The sequence below is a fragment of the Loxodonta africana genome, chromosome 15, assembly GCF_030014295.1.
Source record: "Loxodonta africana isolate mLoxAfr1 chromosome 15, mLoxAfr1.hap2, whole genome shotgun sequence".
Lineage (NCBI taxonomy): Eukaryota > Metazoa > Chordata > Mammalia > Proboscidea > Elephantidae > Loxodonta > Loxodonta africana.
The window spans coordinates 18,396,117-18,412,505 of NC_087356.1; the positions used below are offsets into that span (position 1 = coordinate 18,396,117).

At 45.1% G+C, this 16,389-nt stretch overlaps 1 long non-coding RNA gene across 1 annotated transcript in view; it reads left to right on the forward strand.

Moving 5' to 3' along the window:
• Positions 1–16,389, forward strand: part of LOC135227771 (uncharacterized) — an 85,296-nt gene that overhangs the window by 14,707 nt on the left and 54,200 nt on the right. The gene's annotated exons all lie outside the window — the stretch shown is intronic.

Consider the following 16,389-nt stretch of genomic DNA (forward strand, 5'->3'; position numbering starts at 1 on the left):
TAGTAAGGGTATCCACCTCAGAGCATCCCTGCAAGAGTGTAAAGAGCTTAAACTCTACTGGTACACGGTAAACATTCCATGTATGATAGGCTGTTATTATTTGATCTTCTAATCTCAAACTGCTTGGAATGTTTTCTAACTGGGGGTTTAAAAGCCTACTGGCTTAAAAATCTCTGAGGCTATCGTAGACCAGGGCAGGGCTGTTTTCCTAGGGCTCCTGGCAAAGAGCCAGGAGAGGCCTGGTGGAGCCTCCTCCAGGAAGCCATAATGCCTCCTTGGGCTGTTGGTTTTCAGACGGTTCTCCCAGTTCCCTCAACCCTGAGAACCCTAAGAGAGGAACATGAAATGATTACCCTGAGGTACGGATCAGACCATGTCTGTAAGAAGGTGATCATATTTGGTGGCCTTACTGGCACTGACTGACTTTTCTAAGCCGTGGAGGTGCCAGGATCGCTGGATGTCTCTGGGGCTAGGAAAGCACTAGACTGTAGGTAAGAATGCCCCTCAGAACAGCTAACGCCAAAAGCTTTTCCTGAAACGAAGCTAAATTATTCAGTTATATACATAGGAGAAAATAAGAATAATAGTGAGAATAAGCAACACTTATTGAGTCCTGGGTGGTGCAGAAGGTTAACAGGCTTGCTACTAACAGAAAGATTGGAGGTTCGAGTCCATCCAGAGGAGCTTTGGAAGAAAATTCTGGTGATCTACTTCCAAAAAAACAGCCATTGAAAACCCTATGGACCACAGTTCTACTCTGACACACGTGGGTTGCTGTGAGTCGGAGCGGACTCGATGCCAACTGGTTTTATTGAACACTTAAATGCCAGGCACTGCCGGACACGGCGTGCTCACTTGGTCACATGCAGTTACCTGTCCCAGTGGAAGGAAGCATGTCCCCTTCTCTCAAGTGGGTGATGGATTAGGAATGAAATTGCTGTACCCAACCCCGCGCCCCCCATTATCATATTCCCTCATTAATGCTAGCCCTGTCTGTCTCTAACCCGAAGGCAGCACTGAGCAAGCACTCTCCTGCCCTGCTCTGAGTAGACTTAGCTGAGAGCTAGAAGCAGACTGAAATGAATCAGAGGTGAGTTGCAGGCTACAGACTTGGTTTTAGCAGCCTTTATCTCACAACCACTGAGGCCTTAGAGTAGGCAGGGCTGTCCAACATGCAGGGGCGGCTTATCCAATAGGCAAGGTAAGCATGGTGCTTACCTTGCTTACCAGATCATCTGTGGTGAACAATTTCACATTTTTTCACCACATCAAAGGTTCTGCTTCTAGGTATGGCTGGCATCTGTCTGTGTCTCTCCCAACTCTAGGCACCTTCCTACAGAATCAAAGCCTTTATAAAAATAATCTGCCCCTGCCAGCATGGCGTTACCAGCCCCAGCTCAGAGAGAAGAGATCTCAACCTGCTTACCTGCTGCATGCAGCACCACAAGGGGGCAGGAGAAGAAACAGAGTTCATGTGCAGGAGAACAAGGGCTTTTTTGCGCTGCCCTCTGGTGCCTGCTCAGAATCCCTTGGGTGCTGAGAAGATGTTGGATTCTCCTGGTCTAAGTCGGGTTTCTAGGGATGTGACCCAAACCAAAGGATACATAGACCTTCTCCTTTCAGAGGTTCTTACAAGAAAGGAGAACGACGTGCCTGTTTACTTTGTTTTCATCACAATCTTTGTCCAGGCTGTCTGTCACCTTTTCCCCAGAACATACAGTCCTTTCAAGGGTGTCTCTACCCTCCGGCTTTAGTTGCCCCATACGGGCTTCGTATGTCTTGTCTTCGTGCTTAAGATAGACAAGATGGTTAGACACATACTCCCATCTGGGACTGATGAGCTGGGAAAGACAGAAGTTTAAACAGTATCTCTCAAGACCCCAGATCCAGCCACTCCTGAAGCCAATTACATTCTGTACTCCCTGGTCATGTGAGCCAATAAATTAAATTCTTCTTTTGCTACTTTAGCTAGTCTGAGTTTGGTTTCTTCAATCATAACCAAAAATATTCTTATTGACAGAGTTGTGAAAATTTGGTATCTCTAGTGCACTTTTGGGTGAGTGCACTTTGCTCTCTTTCTTCTACAACTTCTTTTACATCGAATGTATTTTATGATCACTCCCTTATTCTGCACTGTCCTGCCATCTAATCACCTGTATCACACAACTTAATACCTGGGTTGGTTATTAGCCTGCTGTCTCTCAGTTCCGTGCTCATTCCTTACTCTGCTCTATAAGGGTGGGGCTAGGAGTCTGCAGACTACATTTCCCAGGCTCCCTTGCCAGGTGGCTTCCCAATAGGAGACACTGGTGGCGCAGTGGTTAAGAGCTCGTCTGCTAACCAAAAGGTTGGCAGTTTGACTCTACCAGCTGCTCCTTGGAAACTCTATGGGACAGCTCTACTCTGTCCTGTAGGGTCAGTATGAGTTGGAATTGACTCCATAGCAGTGGGAAAAGCAAGAGACCAGTAGGTGGGAGAGAGAAAGTAGCCATTGTTCTTCCTCACTCTCTCTCTGTGCTTCTGGTGGCATCTCTGAAAATGGCTGAATTCCCCAATGACCAGCCTTAGTGACCCCTGCTTAGTGGTCATAGCTCAGACCTGGTTGGTCCCTCCTAATGGCTCTTGTAAAATTTTAACAAGATCCCCAAAGTAATCTGGGGTTGAAATGGAAATTCTCAGCAAGGGGTCAAATGGAAAATAACCAGTTCGTAGCCCTGGCGTGGAGGCCCTCCAATGTGCAGACACCTGCTGCTCACACATTTCTACCATCTGCTGTCATTCCAGCATTTCTCTCACCTGGTGTGCCTTTTTGTGTTATGTAGTATGTGTACCTGGGCCATGATTCCCACTTAAATCTACATTTGCTTGCTTTTAAAATCTTCAAATACTGGTGAAGTACAAACTGTCCATTACTTACAAATCCTTGGTCAGCCTTTCAAGGAAGAAAGCCAGCAGGAGGCCAACCTCCTCAAGGCGTCTTGCCTCTTTCTATTTTTTGACTGTGGAGCATTTCCATCATCTGGGCTGCAGCATCCCATGTGGTGTCCTCTGAGGGCATAGTGACAGCTATGAGCATGGCCTTAGGATGATGACACAAGGATCAGTGTGACCTCTGACCTTATAGGGCTCTTGCTCAGACCCAGAAAGGTGCTTCAGACAGTATAAGAGGCTGATTGCTTCTAGGGAGGCCCTGGAGATGGCTACTGACAGAGATGACAGCAAAGACATTACTTGGTCTTGGGCCTGCAGAGGTTAAAAAGTATGTATTTATGTAATATTGAAAAATTAGAAGTAAACCTAAATATCTATCAATATGGAAATTGTTAATCACTGTTAAGTCGATCCCGACACATGGCGCCCCATGTGTACAGAGTACTGCTCCATAGGGTTTTCAAGGCTGTGACCTTATAGAAGCAGATTGCCAGACCTGTCTTCAGAGATGCCTCTGGGTGGGTTCAAATCACCAAGCTTTTGGTTAGTGGTCAAGCGCTTAACCATTTCCACCATTCAGGGTCTCCTGTCAATAGAGGAATAATTAAATGAATTTCAGTATACATGTTACTATGGAACACTATGTTGCTATTAAAAATAATCTGATGGCTCTATGTAAAAAAAAAAATTTTTTTTTTATGTATACATGTTGAAAACAGTGGTGGCCTAGTGGTTGAGAGCTATGGATGCTAACCAAAAGGTCAACAGTTCGAATCCACCAGGTGCCCCTTGGAAACCCTATGGGGCAGTTCCACTCTGTCCTGTAGCATCGCTATGAATCGGAACCAACTCAACGGCAATGAGTTGTTTTTTTTTTTTTTTTTATGTATGCCAGCATGAAATGATGTCCTAAACACATGGCTAACTGAGAAAAAAGTTTCAGAATAGCAAATATAGTTTGATTCTGTGATATAAAATATTTTTAAAAGATGTATAAATGTACATGTGTGTATAAATTAACAGAAAAGAGATAAGAAAGCACCCCAAAATACTGAGCATGCCACCTCCAGAGGCCAAGCAGAGAGAAAGGGTGAAGAAGGGGAACATTTTCACTTTTTGGGGGGTATGGTTCTGCATCATTTGAATCTTTACAATTAAAATATATTCACATATCTGATAATGAACTCCTTCCCCCGAAAGGAAAAGAGACAAATTAAATATAGAACTGTTATTAATGCTGAGGAAGGGAGGGAGGTGGGGAAGGGAAGTCAGTGAAAGGGCTCTTTGATTTTTTTTACTCTGAGATTCTGTCTTTTTTAAATTTGTGCAACAAGAATGCACCCAGGCATTTCTTGGGTAGTTATCTTTGTTGTGCTCCCTCTGTGCCAAACACTGTACTCCACGCTTGATCTCTTATGACTCTCACACTCATCTGCAAGTGACATACTGTGGTAGATGGAATAATGCTCCCCCCCAGGAGGTCCACATTGTAACCCCTGAATCCTGCGACTATGTTACCTTACATGGCAAAAGAGACTTGCAGATGTGATTAAGTTAAAGATCTTGAGACGGGAAGATTAGCCTGGTTTACCCAGGAAGGCCCAATGTAATCACAAGTGTCCTTATAAGAGGGGCAGAGTCAGAGCAGGAATGTGATGTTGGAAGCAGAGGTGGGATCGATGCAAGGAAGGGACCATGAGCCAAAGAATGCAGGTGGCCTCTAGGTACTGGAAAAGGCAAGGATATGGATTCTCCCCTAGAACTCCAAAAGGAGTGCAGCCCTGCTGACACCTTGATTTTAGGGCTTCCGACCTGCAGAACTGTAAGATGGCGCATTGGTGTTGTCTTCAGCTGCCGCATGTCATAACTTGTTGCAGCAGTAATAGAAAACTAATACACATATTGTCATCCCGTCTTACAGAAAAGGAAACTGAGGCTTCAGCTGGGTAATCTGCACAGTTGCTCACCCAGCTAGTTAGCAGTGGGGCTGGGACTCCTGCACCAGATCTGTCTGGTTGCAAAGCCATCAGCCATACTCTCCATTCCAGACATGGGGGGGCGGTGCCAGAAAGTATGAGACCGCCTGCCTTCATGTACATGGAACGTAGTCAAGATGGAAAACGTCAGATGATGCCTAGAGAAATTAATAGGCTGAGGAAAATAAGCAGAAATGTTTAAGGGAAAGAAATGCTTAGAGGAACAGCCCTAGTAAAGCGGAGAGGCGCTGAAAGGACAGAGATGGTGTGAAGTGGTGCAGAACCCTTAAATATTTTCATTTGGTTCTTCAAACCTGCAAGCATCTTTCACACTGCAGCTCTGTCCAGACGATTTCATAATAGCCCGATGGAGTCCTGTGGTTGGAGGGGACGGGGAGAGGTCACTGAGTGTGTCGCCTGCCTGCAGAAGTGAGTAAGTATTCCCAGCATGGAAAAACCAAGGCAAGGAGTAACTGAAATGACGGGTTCAAAGTCGCTTCCCCACCCTCTCCCCAAGTCAGCAGAGACGTGGGGACCATGTGCTGAAGTCCGGGACGTGACAGAGTCACAGGAGTGAGCATGTGGAAAGTTATATGCATGCTATGCTCTTTGCAAAGGAAATAACCACCCACCACTCGTTTCCAGCTGTAAAACATCGGCTTGGAGGTGGGGGGCCAGCTGGGGGAATGAAAAGGAGTCACTGTGATTCTCCTTCCTTGGCAGTGGCATCTGGAGGAGGAAGGAGGATGGGTCAGGGGCTTGGAAGAAGCTGGGCGTAATTTGTTCTTGGTGTCAGGACGCGGCTGTGTTAGCACTTCCCATCAGGCGGAGAGCATTATGAATGACTAAGGGCCTTGTAAGAGATTAAGAGAATTAAATTTGTATACTTCACTGAGCCAAAGACTGAAGGACATCTGCTGGTGATTCTGTGAATAGCTGTGCCCATGAAAAATAGAGAATTACTGAAGCTGGCTCTTTTTTTTTTTTTTAAGGGCTTTGAATAATGAGGACCTAATGCAGAATTTGTTTAACGCAGAATCAGGAGCCCTGGTGGTGCAGCCGTTAAGCGCTTGGCTGCTAACTGAAAAGTCTGCAGTTCGAACCCACCAGTTGCTCCGTGAGAGACAAATGTGGCAGTCTGCTTCCGGAAAGATTTATAGCTTTGGAAACCCTATGGGACAGTTCTACTCTGTCCTATAGGGTCCATTTGAGCCAGAATCAACTTGATGGCAACGGGTTTGGTGCTTTTGGTTTTGTTGTTGTTGTTGTTTAATGCAGAAACAAGGAGCCCTGGTGGCACAATGGTTAAGTGCTATTGACCAAAATGTTGGCAGTTAAAACCCACCCAGTGTCTCCATGGAAGACAGACCTGGAGATCTGCTCCCGTAAAGGTCACAGCCTAGAAAGCCATATGAGGCTGTTCTGCTCTGTCACATGGGGTCTCTGTGAGTTGAAATCGACTCAGTGGTGCCTAACAACAACAAATGCAGAAATGTTCTCTGAGAGAAAGCTGCTCCTCAGTCCTGGGCAACGAGTGGACAGCTGAATGTTTGGTGGGATTTGAATGAAGACGGAAGTCTGGCAACAGCAACCTAGGAAGCAATGCATAGGTCAGCTCTGCTCCACTGTGGTGAAGAGGGCCAGGACTTGCCTAGTGCAACATATAAGGGGACACCCCAAACTCAGACAGCAATGTTTTTGAAAATCAAAATTAATGCAAAAATATCTGTAATGAGCAAACTATCAAAATTTAAAAAAAGACCAGTGCCAAAAAAAAAACTTTTTTTTTTTTTTTAGTGCCAGGCCAAGCCATATTGGATGGAACTTTAGACATAAAAAAAATTAAAAAGTGCTCCTGGCTTTAATAGAAGCAAACTCATCGAACAAGTCTACTTGTTTGCTTATCTCATTTTCAGTTGAGGGAATTATTATATTGGACAATTTCTCTTGACTAACTGACAATCTTAAATAATTTTAATTTTAAATTATTTTGGTATACATAAAATATTTAAGCTTAAAATAATGTTTTAATACATGTACTTCTTGATATTTTTCAACTATTTTAATATTCTGGAAAAAGGTGATCATAAAAAAATACATAAAAATATGCATACAAGGAGTGCAAAGTTTTCCTTTTGCCTCAGGCTCCAACATGGCTCCACAGGGCACTGTTGTTAGGTGCCATCAAGTTGGTTTTGACTCCTAGTGACCCACTGTGACAGAGTAGAACTGCTCCATAGGGTTTCCTAGGCTGTAAGCTTTATGGAAACAGATTGCCAGATCTTTCTCCCATAGAACTGCTGGGCAGGTTTGAGCCACCAACCTTTCAGATGGCAGCCAAACTCTCAACCGATATGCCACCGGGGTTCCTCTGCAAGGCACTAAAAAAAAAAAAAGAAAAAACCCCAAAACTCAATGCTGTTGAGTAGATTCAGATTCATACCGACCGTATAGGACAGAAACCCCCATAGGGCTTCCAAGGAGTGGATGGTGGATTTCAACTGCCGACCTTTTGATCAGCAGCCATAGCTCTTAACCACTGCTCCACCGCGGCTCAAAGTGGTAAATAAATCACACCAGGTGGTCTCTAGTTAGAAATGGGGGTATCTATTTCAAATTTGGTGGTAGTTCTTGTTGATAGCTCTTTTCCTCAGTCTACAAAAGGCCCCTCTGCCTCTCTGGGATCCCCTCCGGGACTGAGGAGGCTGTACAGGGGTCATCCTGCCTGGTCTCACACCTTCCTCAGAAGTAACAGCCATGAAGTAACTGGAAACTGGGGTTGGCATTATCCAACCCACCCTCGTTGCCTGATAGGAGGGTCCCTGGCCTTTGGGAGAAGGCTACTCTGAGTCCAAGGCCAAGGGCAGCACATAGGTTCCTAACGAGAACAAATGGCTGTGAATTCTGTACACCAGGTGACTTAAAGAAACACTGTTCGGAGGTTCTTGATCCAGAAGAAACTTCCTGAGATACTGAGTTTTATTTTTTAATATATAAGTCATATGCTCATATGGTTCAAAATCCAACTTGACATACAAGGTAAACATTGAGAAGCCTTTCTCCCACCCAGGTTTCTTTGTTCCTCTCCCCACTCTCTACAAACAAATGACTAATAAGTTTTAGCATTTTCTTAGCAATGAGGCTTCTTTTTTTAATTTTTATTTTTTTATTGTGCTTTAGGTGAAAGTTTACAGCTCAAGGTAGTTTCTTATACTAAAATTTATACACACACTGTTATGTGACCCTAATTGTTACCCCTATGATGTGACAGCACACTCCTCCTTTCTACCCTGGGCTTCCCATGTCCATTCAACCAGCAACTATCCCTTTCTGCCTTCTCATCTCACCTCCAGATGGGACCTGCCCATTTAGTCTCCTTTATCTACTTGAACTAAGAATCACACTCTTCATGAGTATCATTTTTGTCTTATAGTCCAGTCTAATCTTTGTCTGAAGATTTGGCTTCAGAAATGGTTTTAGTTCTGGGTTAACAGAGAGTCCAGGGGCCATGTCCTCCAGTTTCAATCAGACCATTAAGTCTGGTCTTTTTAGCAGAATTTGAGTTTTGTACCCCACTTTTCTGCTGCTCCTTCAGGGACTCTTTGTTGTGTTCCCTGTCAGGGCGATCATTGGTGGCAGCCAGGCACCAACTGTGTCGAGTCATTATCTGTTACACTCTGAATAATACCTAATTTTGAGGAACAATTTTTTTTTTTCTTATTGTGCTTTAAGTGAAAGTTTACAACTCAAGTCAGTTTCTCATACAAAAATTTATACACACATTCTTACCTGACCCTAGTTGCTCTTCCTATAATGTGACAGCACACTTCTCCTCTCCACCCTGTATTTCCTGTGTCCATTCAACCAGCTCCTGTCCCCCTCTACCTTCTCATCTTGCCTCCCAACAGGAGCTGCCCACATAGCCTCATGTATCTACTTGAGCTAAGACACACACTCCTCACCAGTATCATTTTATGTCTTATAGTCAGTCTAATCTTTGTCTGAAGAGTTGTCTTCGGGAATGGTTTTGGTTTTGGGCTAACAGAGAGTCCAGAGGCCATGATCTCTGGGGTCCCTCCAGTCTCAGCCAGACCATTAAGTCTGGCCTTTTTACTAGAATTTGAGTTCTGCACTCCAGTTTTCTCCTGCTCCATCAGGGACTCTCTGTTGTGTTCCCTGTCAGGGTGGTCGTTGTTGGTAGCCGGGCGCCATCTAGTTCTTCCAGGCTCAGGCTGATGGAGTCTCTGGTGCAGAGTGCTGGGCACAGCTGTCTGCTTTGCATGTGGCTGACACTGCAACATGGAGCAAGCATCACATTCAGGCACCATCAGAGCCTACAAGGCAGAGTACTGCAGGCCTCACTTGCAGACCAACATTGTGTCAGCAATACTGGATACCCCAGAGCCAAGCCAACAGGGAATGAGACTGAGGTAATCAGCATGGTTGGGGTTTTCCTCCTGTGACATCTTTGTTCTAATAATAACCCCCAAAAGGAAGGGTATTGTTGTTTCCTAGAAACACATGACAGAGTTTGTAATCTGTCCCACATTCACCCGCGAGCAAACTCCTGCATACTTGGGATTACACGCATCCTGACGGCTGGGATGACATTCCAAACCACAAATACAGTTTTGTTTTTGTGGTCACCAGGAACCCTCAAGATATCAGTTGCTCCAAAGGCAACTGATTTCCTTTGCTCTCTTGATTATTGTTAAGGAGATCTGTGAGGAAATGAGAAGGAGGAACCCCCCTACCAGCAAGGGTCCCAAGGGCTTGAAGCTAGAGTGTAAGCAGAAGCTAGGCTGGGAGAAATCTCCATGCAAATTGGGGAAGAATGCTGACTGAACCACCACACTGTGTTAGCTTTATACTGTGTCAAAGGCGTCTTCTCCTCATGCCACCCTGAGCCACTTCTCTACTCATCACTCTTCTCTATAACATTGTTTCCCATTGAGTCACCCTCTAGAGCTTGCTGGCAAACTCTCAACTCCTGGCCTTGGGCCAATGCCCCTCCCAAACTTCCCCATTCATTCCCAAACTCTACAGGACCCTGGAAACTTCTCTGAAAACTCCTGTGGTGTGTGAACTCAATGGTGCACAGCATGTCCTCAGCAAAGTGGTCAAAGAAAGCAGACAGGGCACCATTTCTCTGGCTGGGGCATCAAATTTGGATGGACCTATAGGACAAAGAAATACCAAACCTAGCCTGTAGGTCCAATCCAGGGCAGCATGCCCTTGCTCACCTACCATACAGGGGACACATTTTTTTTGTTTGGTTTAACTAGCTTTAACTGAACTTCACATGTGTGTTCAGGAAAGTGATGATGGCTGTAAGGCCTGTGAGAGAAAATATAAGAATGTGATTCCTGTTGAGGGGATTGCAAAGGGTGGTGGCCAGTGTACAGAGAACAGGAAATGTCTAGAGAACTCCAGAAAGGTAGCCTATGAATTATGACAAGTGTCTTGGTCATCTAGTGCCATTACAATAGAAATACCACAAGTGAACAGCCCCAACTAAGAGAAATTCATTCTCTCACAGTCCAGTAGTCCAGAAATTCACTCTCTCAAGTCCAAACCCAGGGTGTCCACTCCAGGTAAAAGGCCCTCTCTCTCTTGCGGCTCTGGAGGAAGGTCCCTCTCATCAATCTTTCCCTGGACTAGGAACTTCTCAGTGCAGGAACCTCAGGTCCAAAGGACACACTCTGCTCCCGGCTCTGCTTTCTTTTTTTTTTTTTAATAATTTTTATTGTGCTTGAAGTGAAAGTTTACAAATCAAGTCAGTCTGTCACATATAAGCTTACTCCATACTCCCACTTACTCTCCCCCTAATGAGTCAGCCCACTCCCTCCTTCCAGTCTCTCCTTTTGTGACAATTTTGCCAGTTTCTAACCCTCTCTACCCTCCTATCTCCCCTCCAGACAGGAGATGCCAACACAGTCTCAAGTGTCCACCTGATACAAGTAGCTCACTCTTCATCAGCATCTCTCTCCAACCCATTGTCCAGTCCCTTCCATGTCTGATGAGTTGTCTTTGGGAATGGTTCCTGTCCTGGGCCAACAGAAGGTTTGGGGACCATGACTGCCAGGATTCCTCTAGTCTCAGTCAGACCATTAAGTCTGGTCTTTTTATGAGAATTTGGGGTCTGTATCCCACTGATCTCCTGCTCTCTCAGGGGTTCTATGTTGTGCTCCCTGTCAGGACAGTCATCGGTTGTGGCCGGGCACCATCTAGTTCTTCTGGTCTCAGGATGATGTAAGTCTCTGGTTCACATGGCCCCTTCTGTCTCTTGGGCTCATAGTTATCGTGTGACCTTGGTGTTCTTCATTCTCCTTTGATCCAGGTGGGTTGAGACCAATTGATTCATCTTAGATGGCCACTTGTTAGCATTTAAGACCCCAGACGCCACATTTCAAAGTGGGATGCAGAATGTTTTCATAATAGAATTATTTTGCCAATTGACTTAGAGGTCCCCTTAAGCCATAGTTCCCAACCTCCCCCCCCGCCCCGCTCTGCTTTCTTGATTGGATGAGGTCCCCCAACTCTCTGCTTGCTTCTCTTTCCTTTTATCTCTTGTAAGATAAAAGGTGGTGCAGGCCACACCGCAGGGAATCTCTCTTTACATTGGATCAGGGATATGACCTTAGTAAGAGTGTCACAATCCCACCCTAATCCTCTTTGTCATAAAATTATAATCACAAAATGGAGGACAACCACACAATACTGGGAATCATGACCCAGCTAAATTGATACATACATTTTGGTGGGGGGATATAATTCAATTCACGACAACAAGGGTCAAATATGAAAGGAAATCTGTGTGAAGCAAAGAGAAGCAATGGGTTGGGTTCAGAAGGAAGGTTGCTAGATGAACCAAGATCTCAAGCACTTTCCATATTTTTCTCAAATCCCAGGAAGTCTCTTCTTTTCCTTCACTTGTGTCAATGCACATTTGCACCTACTTCACTTATAAAACAAAAAAAATGGACACTCAAAAATCATATATTTCTCTGTCTCCTTGGGTATCACTTCCTCAGTTTTTGAGAAGAAATATAATTTCTTTTCCCTCTGGAAGACCGGTTTCCCCACTAGGAGTTCATTTCTGGAGATATAATACAGTAATGGTTATGGGCTACGTCAAAGGAGCATTTTATATAACAAATAGTCATTTGTAATCTCTAGGCCATTCCTTCTGTTACGAAGGTAAAGGCCACGTCATAACTTCATAAAGTTAGACAAAAATAGATTAGTGTTGCTTTGGCTTTCTTGATACTGTTTGACTAGGGCACTTGCTGTACTTTTTCTAAAATTCTTGATGACTTTGAGGCCTCACTGACAGAGAATGTTCCGGAAATATTTGTGTGTGTGGTTTTTTTTTTTTCTTATGAGTTAAAGAAAGCTCAGTAGCTCAATATGACCTAGATAGTGAATGTGAAACAGCCCACACTTCACCCATAACCATTTCTGTTATAATACAGTACATCTAAATATGCCTTTGAAATTCTGATTAGCTCAGGGCAGGGGAGTTTGAATGGCTTACATTCCACTGCCAAGAATTTTGCTGTTAAAGGAGGCATGTCCCAGTCCACTACCCAAACACAAACCACGTGGGGGGAAAGAACCAAGAAAGTTTCTCTCAAATATTTCCAGAACATTCTCAGTTGAATGAACTTTACCTTTCTTCCTTCTGCACATAAACTGCAAAATCTCTCCTCTTACTAAATGGTAGTTCCTCCCTCCTGTGTTCCGGATCCCCCCACCCCCCCACCATCTTCCCAAAGACTCCACTCCTTTGGGTATTCCCTCTTCCTCCTCTCCTCTGCCTCATTCCCTTTCCCTCTTTCCTGAATCGTTTCCATCTGCATAAAAAGTTAAAAAAAAAAAAATCCCTTTTCCCATATCCTACAGCTCCACTTCTTGGCTCCTGTCATACCCAAATTCCTAGAAGACTCCACACACTCGTCCTCATACCATGGCCTCTGCCCTCACCTCTTCACTGAGGTGGCCCTTGTCAAGCCCCCGATGGCTGCCCTGTTGCCAAGCCAATGGCAGTGTTTGTCCTAATATTTTTTGATCTGACCACCCCCTCCTTCCGGACCCTTTCTTGGCTCCTGGGTCAGTCCTTCTCTCCTGGTTTTCTTCCTACCTCTCTGCCCATGCCTTCTTAGCCTCCTCCACTCGGTCTTTTCTACCAGCTCTCTGTGGTCCCCTCTCTACACCCTCTACCTTAGGCATCTCCTCAGCACCTATGGACTGAAAACCAAAAAAACCAAACCAAACCCATTGCCATCAAGTCAATTCCAACTCACAGTGACCCTGTAGGACAGAGTAGAACTGCCCCATAGAGTTTCCAAGAAACGCCTGGTGGATTTGAACCACTGACCTCTTGGTTAATGGATTGAAAGACCCTCTTTAGTCTGTTGACTCCCAAATTACTCTCGCCAACCCAGACCTCTCCAGCCGAAGACTAGCTCACAGAACTCTCTGCCTATGTGGTATCTCACCTGTCAATACCTTATTGTTCCAAGTCTAAGCCATCCAAAACAAGGCATAATATGTATTTCTGACCAGTTGGGAATTAAATTTATCTGTGGTTGTCTTCATCCTGGGTGATGATGTCTACTGCTAGAGTTGGGGTGTGTGTGTGTGTGTACATGACAGAGAGACAGCACTCATCATGTATACAGCATCCTGATTGGCAGCAGTATATCATTTTCCTTGGGCTTATTTCTATCGGCCCATCTGCCTTTTCCTACTGGTTCTATGCTATTTTGAATCACTACCAAAACTAAACCCATTGCTGTTGAGTAGATTCCAACTCATAGCGATCCTATAGGACAGAGTAGAACTGCCACATAGGGTTTCCAAGGTGGATTCGAACTGCCGACCTTTGATTAGCAGCTGAGCTCTTAGGCACTTCGTCATTACTCCACCCCAAAATCAATAAAAGTCCACATTGCACACATTTGCTGGACTGTTGGGAATGTTCTACAAACGATGCTGACACCATGGCACCAGGCTATACTCTTTCAGGTGGGTGGAAAGAAGATTTCCCTTGAAGGAAAGTGATGTTCTCACTGTCAATCAATCCCAAAAGAGCTAATTCTGGGTCTTATATGTGAGAAAAAATATATTCCCTCTCTAGCTCAAGGCCTGGAGAAATCGAAGATTCTAGACACATCCCTGAGTTACATAACACAAAACAATATTAAGAAAGCTTTTTTTAAGTCAATGCACTCATTAGTCCATCCCCCACCCTGGCTGTCCCTAGAGTCCTGAACTACCCCACCATGATGCCTCCCATCAGGGGGATTCTCTGGAGAAAGACCACCTGATAGAGGGGCTGTGAAGCTCACCAATAATTCATAGTCCTGGCTACACACTGGAATCACCTGGGGAGCTTTAAAAAATGCCAGTAGTTGGAACTTTTCCCAGCGAATCCGATTTTCTTGGTCTGGGATGTGGTCTGCTCGTTGATAGTTTTAAAATCTTCATGAGTGCTTCTAAGGTGCAGCCAAGGCTCAGAGCCCAACTCTGGGCCATGCCAGCACCAGCCTCACAAGGTTTTTCTTCCCCGCAGCCGATTTCAAGCAGTATTATTCAAACTCCCAGAGAGACCTGGGCTTGCATCTATCAACAGCACTGTCCCCTAATGCTCCATTTATGTCTCTGTTTCCCAGTAGACTGTAAATTCTTTGAGAACTGGGCCCGTTTTTGGATCTGTTTCTCCACTGTCTAGTGCGTCATGGGATCTCAGTGAATGTTAGCTGAATGAATGGACGGAAGTCCAAAGCAAGGTGGAGTGCATGGTTGCCACCAGTCCCCATGCCCTCAGATTCAGTTCTGAGACGCTGCATCATCATGGCACATCCCATGTGCACTTTACATCATGATACATTCCAAGCTTGAGACTCCAGTGTTCCCATGCAGGGCACTCTGTGCAGGTTTGTTCTCTTCCATCCTTCCATTGTCCTCCTCCCTCAGGGTGGGGAAGCTCACCACAATAAGTTGGCTTTCTATTTGTTAGGTTGTGGGCTGTCACCCACAATGTTTCACTAGGCCACTCCAGGCCTGCTCTTCCACTGGCCCAGGGACATGGTGCTCAGAATGCTGGGTGGTTCTGAGAAATCTTCTAGAGGCCTTGGAAGTAAATGTTCCATGAGGGATGGCTTCTCTTTGGGATGTTTCACTGGTTGACATTGTCACCTGTCATTCTCCTATTCACAGGATGACTTCATGTCTCTCGGGACATGGGGTGTGGTGGTTGTTGGTGCCAGCATTGTGCTTTCTGTTTGTGTAACCCTCTTCCTTGTGATTAAATCCTTGAGAATGGCGTATCTTACCCTGGGGCTGATATAGACTTTGGGGAGGAGGGATGTGCAATATTGTGTCAATGTGCTTTAAAACACATTTTCTCTAAAGATAGAAAGTCCCTCAGCTTTCACAAGATTGTTTAAGCTGTGACCCACAAAAGGTTTGATACGTCTACCTCTAGCTGCCTTCCCCACAGTTTTAACTTCTGACTGTTCTAGACCTAGAGAGTGTGAGCTCCAACACCATTCTGGCACAAAGATCTAAAAGAGGGTTGTCTAGGTTAGACCAGCCTCACTGGATGTAGACAGGGATGATGGGTTACTTGGTCTTCTGAGAACTTGGGAGTTAAAGGAGTACATTAGTGGCCAACCTTCATCCTCCATCTTGGACATGGATGGTGTGTGTGTATGTGTGTGTGTGTGTGTGTTTTAGTACATGAGTGAGAGTACGTGTGAGAATATGTAAGTGCGTGAGAGGGAAAGTGTGTGTTAGTTTATGAGAATGTGTATGTAAGAGAATATTAGTGAGAGTGTGTGTGAGAAAGTATGTGTGACTGTGTGTGTGCGTATGCATGTGTGTCTGTGAAAGAGAGTGTGTATATCACCTAGAGTTATGCTTGCATATACGTAGCATCTGACTGGCAGCTGCTTCTCAAGTTTTCCTGGGCACATCCCCCATGGCAAGTCATGGTGTTCTTGGTCTTTGTGATGCTTTTTCAAAATAACTGGGACCTCCTCAGGGAGATTAACCTCTGCCTCCAAACTCCCATTCGCCTGCCCATTCCCACAACCTCCTATATCATTCCTTTCTCCAGGGCTGTGTTTTGCTTATTTTCAGCAAAATGCCTGTGACGTTGCATCCTCTTTCTCCCTTTGACCAAAGCACCATCAGAGACTCTGTGGCTGAGTAGCCCCTCCTGGCCACACTGCCCAGCCCATTCCTGACTGGGCAATGGTTGTGGTAAAGGGAAGCATTGTCTTCCAGCCACTGATGAACCAGCAGCCAGTGGAGTCAGCCCCATTCTCCTTGGCGGTGGAAAGGGTAACAAGCAAGGGCTTTACACCATGAAGCCAATCAGGAGACTGCTAAGGCTCTAATAAGACCTACTCAGAGAGAAGCTAGAGTGACCACACCCAGGACTGAGTAATGAATATGTCAGCGTGGGTTGGCC